Source organism: Protopterus annectens, chromosome 5.part0 (genome assembly GCF_019279795.1).
Source record: "Protopterus annectens isolate FY-2018-M chromosome 5.part0, PAN1.0, whole genome shotgun sequence".
Taxonomy (NCBI): Eukaryota; Metazoa; Chordata; order Ceratodontiformes; family Protopteridae; genus Protopterus; species Protopterus annectens.
In genome coordinates this window covers 694,223,773-694,231,384 of record NC_056735.1, presented here as the reverse complement: position 1 = coordinate 694,231,384, position 7,612 = coordinate 694,223,773, and positions in this window count along the sequence as shown.

Below are 7,612 nucleotides of genomic sequence, written 5' to 3'. Positions count from 1 at the left end.
TTATAAAACAATGAAAACTCTATAAACTTATAAAACATATGGGCTTGAAGAATTCACCAGTACTGATATTCTGTGTAATTATTCAGGACGAAAGTGTTCCAAGGTAGTCATCCAGATTTTACTAGAAACTAGTAGCACGCTGATGTTAATTTGATCCAACAGTCAGTGGGTCTGTGGTAGGAGTTTCAGTGTTCCAGTTACTGATACTTCTTGTGGTCAAGCTTACGACGGTTCAGGACCGGAATGAGTGGTTCCATAGTGTTAAGTTCTGAGGACTTTCTGGCTTGCAACCTGATCTGCTAGCAAAGTTCCTTCTTTTCCAGATAGTCATTGGTGTTGCCATTGAGTGGAGTTTCTGGTATGTAGTCTAGGATGTGGAAAATAAACCTGTTGTGGCCTGTCTTGTTCCAAGCGTGGATTGCCAGGGGGTTGGATGTTGCCAAGTACCTGATGTTGTGATAGTGTTTTGCTCCCCTCACTTTGACTTTGTTTGTATGAACAAACAGGTTGGAATTTTTAAAGACTTAAATAGAATCCTTGGATACAGACTTTTTAAAGACTAGACAGGCCCATGAGACCAACTTTCTAGAAACCCAGCACCTCTGGAACCACATAGGAAAGAAGGGGGAATCTAGATACCAGTGGGATACAAGGCATTAAATATGTGGGAGAATCCTTATCCATCCCAGCCTACCCTAGAAACCATAGAGTAAGTGTCTTCTTAGATACGAGAGTGACATGTCTGAACCAGCTCCACATGGTGTCTGTCCACATGGCAGCAGTCCATTACGTCTGAGTTATGGTGGGGAAGAAATATTAGGCATGGTCAGAACCTTCTGTAACATGGTGAGTAATGTCATACACCCTCCTGACTATTGGCAGTGAGGATGTCCTTGGATAAAGATTTTATCTAAACTTGCTGATACCCCTAAAATTGCAACATGTTCTCTGACTCACTGGGATTTGTTGCCGTACAGCAACATTTACAGTTATGACTCATTGCAGTTTTTATACCTTATTAAATTACTCAAGCACATCTTTTGCACTTATATGCATGCACCAACACCCTCATTTTAATGAAGTGGCTCATTTCCAGCTCATTAAATACTCAATTGCATGTCTTGCCAAACATATTTCACAGCTCTCCGTGATCATGATACATGTGCCTGTAAATCATTACCACATTGCACGTGTCTGCCTCGTTGCACAGTTTTGACTGTCACAGTATGTTATTTGTTTCTGAATTCTAGGGTGTGTAATGAAAATGGAATAGTAACAGATGTGAGCTCCAGAGTCGAATATTCTGAAAGTTTGAGTTAGAATGATGAGCCTGCACTGTGCATTATTATTCATACAACTCTATTGTGAGTCCAGATTCTGGCTAATGAATAACTGCACTATTATAGCCACAGTAATCAATCCAGAAAAAGTACAGTACATTTTATATCCAGATGAAACATACCATGCTATTGTCTGTCATGGTCACTGACATCTGTGTTATGTAAGGCAAAAACTGCCTATTATTTAGGGTTGTGTTAATTACTTTTAGTTGGCAGTTTATTTATTTATTTATTTATGCATTTTTCACTTTAACAAATCTACTTACAGATGTTTAGCTTTTCCACTCTACTACACATGGTGCCAGTTATTTTAATTTGAAGTCAATCCTACTTATAGAGATTAACTTAACATTAACTTAAATGCATATCATGTACATTGTTTTCTCTTAGCAGAGTTCTCAGTTTTAAGCAAAAGAATTTCAACATAAAAGGATTGCTTACAGGATTAGGTGTCATATACTATATACCTCCCATGCAATGCTCATTCACCATCTTCATGTACTATTAACGGCTATATCATGGCACCCGCTTTAAGGTAGAGTTGGGTAAGGTACATAGAATAACAGTAAATCCTAGAGGAGATGTCATGGTACTAGTAAATTACTGCATGTGGATTAGAGTTGTGTGGCTTAAAACAAGATATTGGCAAGTAACTGCCTATGCCACCTTTGGTCAGATTTCTAACTTTATTTCAACTTATGCACTCTGAGCATTTTGTTTCCACTGGTTAAGACTGCAATTAAAATGCTATAAGATAAAGACAATGAATTCAAGTTTCTGGAGCTCCTTGCTGACTTCAGCAGCAGCATTCAGTACCTGGGACTGTTGGGTTAGTAGTTTGGGAGAACATCTACAGTACTTCAGACTTCTCATTGTCTGGACTGCAAGGCTTGATCTTCAGCATGTGGGACTGCTGTTGTAATTCATGAGACTGTTGTTCAGAATCTCCTGGGCTTCCATATAATGCTTCAACACTTGAATGCTGATTTACTGTTGTCTGTGATCCATAATGAATATTGGTGATTTTGCATTTTGGACTACAAGTACTACCTACCACATGTGGGACTATTGCTACAGTGTGTCAAACTATGGGAATCTGGAATTAGGATTGTTGCTTGTCCTTGGTTTATTCTTGGTTTAGGAGGAAGTTTTGGTGCTTTTAGCCATTTGGCTATCAGTGTGAAAGACTTTGAGTGATATCTTTGGACTAGTTAGGCATGTGTGTGTGTGTGTGTGTGTGTGTGTGTGTGTGTGTGTGTGTGTGTGTGTGTGTGTGTGTGTGTGTGTGTGTGTGTGTGTGTGTGTGTGTGTGTGTGTGTGTGTGTGTGTGTGTGTGTGTGTGAAAGAAAGAGGGGGAGGCATTACTGACTTGCTGCTCTTTCTGAAACAAGTAACCTTATTGTCACTTCTAGACTCACCTGTGCTTTAATTGTTGAGACAACTGTAGTTAAGTTACCTGGCACCCTTTGCAGTTCTTAGATTTAAACACCCCTCTTCTGCTGTGCAGATTGCAGCAAGCAACTTATTATAAATATAACAAGTGCTTTGCTATGGCTAAATAGCACACATAAGTGCTTCGGCCATGGCAGTATATAAGTATTGGCATTCATTTATTAATGCTGATACTGCACTACTGCTTACTCCACATCTGTTGGTCATGGCACTAACACCTTGCACCTAGGGCAGCTGCCCCTCTGTGTTTGCCCTACTTATGACTCTGCTAGCTGAAGATATTTCTGATTGACTGTTGCCTGTTTTTCATATCTGTTTAAAAGAGGACTGTTGTGCAGCTGGATGCTGAGCTGCAAAAATTTTGCATTTTTGTTCTTTAACAAATAATGAAGTAGACATTGGAGGAATTAAGGTAAAAAACCTTTGCTTCATCTAAGTGAGGAGTGCAGAGTCTGGGTGATCTCTGTCCAGGACCAGTTTGAATTTTTTTTTTTTTTGTATGGAGAGCCTACTTGTAGCTCTTTGCGTGAGAAGGAAACCTAATGTCTGTTCTGGACTTTCCTTGACTTGCCTTTTGAGGGCATTTATGACCATCTGCTTTCTGTTTTTCAAATTAACTCAGAGAGAATTATTGTTTAGCAGTAGAGCTGTAGTTAGCACATCTGGTGCCCTGTGCAGTTACCCAAACTAGCACACCCCTCAACTCAAAGATGAAAAGTTCAAAACCAAAAAACAAAGTTAAAGACAAAAAAAAGATCTATTGCACTAAACTTGTAGCAAGTTGTTTTCTACAGATATATCAAGCATAATGCACCTACTGAGCACTTTGGCACTTCAGTAGTGACAACAAATATGGTATTGGCATTCATTTCCCTAACAGTTTGTGCTCAGGGCAACCACCCTCTTTGCCCCATCCCAGGTACAGCTCTGATTAGCAAGGCACTGTATTCTGCTGGCCTGTGCATTCCTGTACCTTAACTAATAAGGAGGAAGATGGAGCATGAACTCAAGAACAAGCCCCTGCTTCATTTGGGTAAGAATTAGTTGCTCTATGTGCAGTGTTGTAGCACCAGCAGAATACCTACTACATACCCTTCAAAGTCAAACTCAGACTCATCCCCCTTGCTATCAGCTGCAGAGATTCATCAATACAGTAGCTTGGCTCAGCAGTGTCAGGTTCTGATGCATCCTGCATGAGGGATGGTGTGGAACTTTGGGAACATATATGGGGAACTTCAATGTGGCCCTTCATGTGGCAAGAAAATAGATAGATGTCATTCATCACCCGCAATTATGGCCACAACTATGCTTCACATATGCCTACACCTGGGCAACACACATAGTAACCAACAGGAAATAAGTAGGGTGTGGAACTGCAGAAGAAACAGTGGCTTGCCACACAGGATGTCCTTGCAGTGGAGCCAAATGAGCACTGGAAAAGACCAAGATATTGGCCATATCTAAGAAAGTAGGCTACCAGGAACAGGGATTACAGAGAAACAGTTTCAAGATCAGTGTGTGCTATTTGTGTATGCCTAGCATGTGACCATCCTTCATGCATCCAGAGGCTTGCCCATCTATTGCATGCATTAGCCAGTACCCTCATGGATGAAGCAGTGGATGCAATTTGAGCCATGATTTGCCAAAAACAGACAAGCTTTCTCCAAATCCGTATATGCTATGTCATTCTATATATGGTGCTAGATGTATTAGAGCTCCTAAAGTGTTTGCATATATTCAGACAAGTCATGCAGCATGCACACTATCTCCATCATAGTGTGCATAGCAGCTGGCTCTGCCTGATGCACCGATCTGCATATTCATTCACTAATGCCAAGTTCCCAGGTCATGGAATGATCTGAACGCATGGTGGTGACAGCCACCTATGCACATCTCCCATAGCATGGATGCCTGCTTTATTTTATATAGCATATATCATGGACTGAAGTAGGTTGTAAAATAAAAAAGATAGCTGAGTGCACAAGATCCAAGTTAAAAAGTGCCCAATCTTGGTAGACGCACTGGTGCCAGGACTGGAAAAAATGACAGCATAGAATCCTTGAAACATTCCTACAATGGGGCTATGTTAGGCTCAGGGAAGGATGCTCTCCCTGTTGTAGAAGGAAGCAGTAATCCACAAAAAAAATTACAAAAACTGATAGGCCAAAATAGACCCATAAAGATAATAGAATGAACTAATAAGGATAAGAAAGAAATTATGGATTATTACTATTGTGCAAGAAAACCAGAATTTGCAGACAGAAGATACACAAAAAGATTGAGAAAAATTAGAAGTAAGAAAAATTCTTGCACAAGAAAAACTCTCAGAAACTTCAGTTAAAAATGTGTCTATTAATGCCACACATTTATGAAAAACATTATCTAGACCAGTAAACACTGAGCTGTTTGAAAAAAAAAGTGACTGAAGAAGTGCGAAAATATGAAAAACAAAATCAAGAGTTTTTTGAAAGGTATAAAAGAGAAATATGGACCTGGGGAAGAAAGAGATATCTAATACAGTACAAGATTTCTGAAAATGAGAAAGCCAGTTTAATTACTATAAAAAAGCAGCCCAAAGATATTCAAAGAGCCATACAGCAAAAGGCATCTAGATATGTAAAATTTCACAATACAAATAATAAGATCATAAAGAAGGAAAGTAGAACAGAAGATTAGTAAAGTAGAAGTTAAAACAATAGAAACTAAAATTATGAAATACCCACAAAGTGAAGGATTTAGTGTAGAAAGTCTAACATGGCTTATATCACAGCATGATGGAACAATGAGCCCCCAAGTAAGGAGAAACAGGAGGAGGAGAAGACATCTAAAGAAGAAATATGGACATAGGAAAGAAAAAGAGATTGAATACTGTGCAATATTTCTATGAAGGAGAAAGCAAAACTCAGTAATACAAGAAAGCAGCATCAAAGATATTTGAAGAGAAATACAAGCAAAGACATCCAGATATGGAAAGTTTTACAATACAAAAATAAGAAAACAAAGAGGAAAAGTAGAGAAGAGGATTTGTAAAGAAATAGAAACTCAGGTTATGGATTACCTGTGAAGTGAAGAATTTAGTGCAGAAAATCTAACTCTGATAACATCATAGTAGGATATAGCAATGAATCCCCAAATTAAAGAGAGACCAGTGGAGTGGGAAACATCAGATCAGTTGCCATATGAAGATACACTGGAACCTTCCATAGAAAACCAGGACAAACGTTCAGTTGGAGTTGCACAGCAAGGGAAGGAGCAGGAAACTGTGTCAACTCTGATGCAGTCAATGTTGGGGACTGATAGACCAGTGCGACCCCTTTTGAAAGAGCAACGGATGACACAGGATGAAACTGAATTCAATGTGGCACATGAAGGTGCTCTGGAACTTTCTGTAGAATGCCTGCAGGAAATGGAGAACAAATAATATGTTCTTAGTTTAGAAGAAAAATTATCTAAGAGAAGAATTGCTTGATTTAATAGAGCTTGGCAGATGTATCGGATGTATTGAGATCAATGAAGGAAATAGACTACAGAAAGTCAATAAAACCCAAAAAGTTAGAAGTTTGATAAAACAAATGAGCACAGTAATTAGGACTGTTCATAGAAATTCATGCAATATAACAGAAGTAAATAGGATATATTACTGTGCAGCAGGGGTGGCCCGTGCTATTGGACTACCAGACTGCAGCCCCCTCAACTGTAAATAAAGAAAAAATAAAGAAATAAAAATAAAAAAAAAATTTGCGGACTTTCACACATGCACACTAGTCCGGACTGCTGCTGAGACAGTCTGGAGCATGCACAGATTGTCTCAGCAGCAGTCCAGACTGGGAAACATGAAGAACAGAGCTCCCAGAAGTCTATGCAGTTTTAAACTGCATAGACTGTCTTGGAACTCGCTGGGAAAACACATCGGGGTTAGACTGCACCATCAGCAGTCTGGAATTTGCTGCAGTCTCGTCAGGGGAAGATCTCGCGACAGGCGGGGTCTGGATTTGCACGGGTTTTCGTAGTTTACTCGGGATTTATGGTGGTTTGCTACAGGGATTTGGAAGATCTACTGCAGGTAAGTGTGTGGACAGGGATTTGGATGTATGGTGGTTTGCTACAAGAGGGAGGGGGGTGGGTGTGTGTGTGTGTGAAAATGCCCCGGCTTGAACCCTCTACCTTGTATGCAGGTGTTAAAGACCTGAATTCCCTACCCACCACCATTTGTAATAAGATTGCAGATTTTTGCCTCATATTTGATCTGATTTGTTCCTCATAATATCTGTGGTTTGTAAATATTGCAATGCTTGATATTTAATGGTGCAGTGGTAGCATTGTTGCCTCACAGCTGCAGATTATCAGGTTTGATTCTTGGCTGGGGTGCCGTCTTGGTGGGGTCTGCATCTTCTCCCTGTGTTTGTGTGGGTTTGCTTTTGTATCCTCCCATGTTACAAAGACATGTCTGCATTATTTCTTCCTGGGCCTCTGCTGAAAATTGTTTTTTTTGTTCCAAGTCAGACTGTCCTGATTAACAAATGTTAAATAAAATTGACAGGCATTTGAATTTGAGACTTCAGCTTTCTGAATGTTTAATTCCTTACATACATCATGGTGCAGTGGCAGTATTGTTGCCTCACAGCTATAGGTTTTCTGGTTTGATTCTTGGCTGGGGTGCTTTCTGTGTGGAGTCTGCATCTTATCCCTGTGTTTGTGTGGATTTGCTCTGGTGTCCTTCCATTTTACAAAGACGTGTCTACAGTATTTCTCCCTGGGCTTCTGCCGAAAATTGTTTTTGTTCCATCAGAAGTAAAATTGACAGGCATTTGAATTTCAGA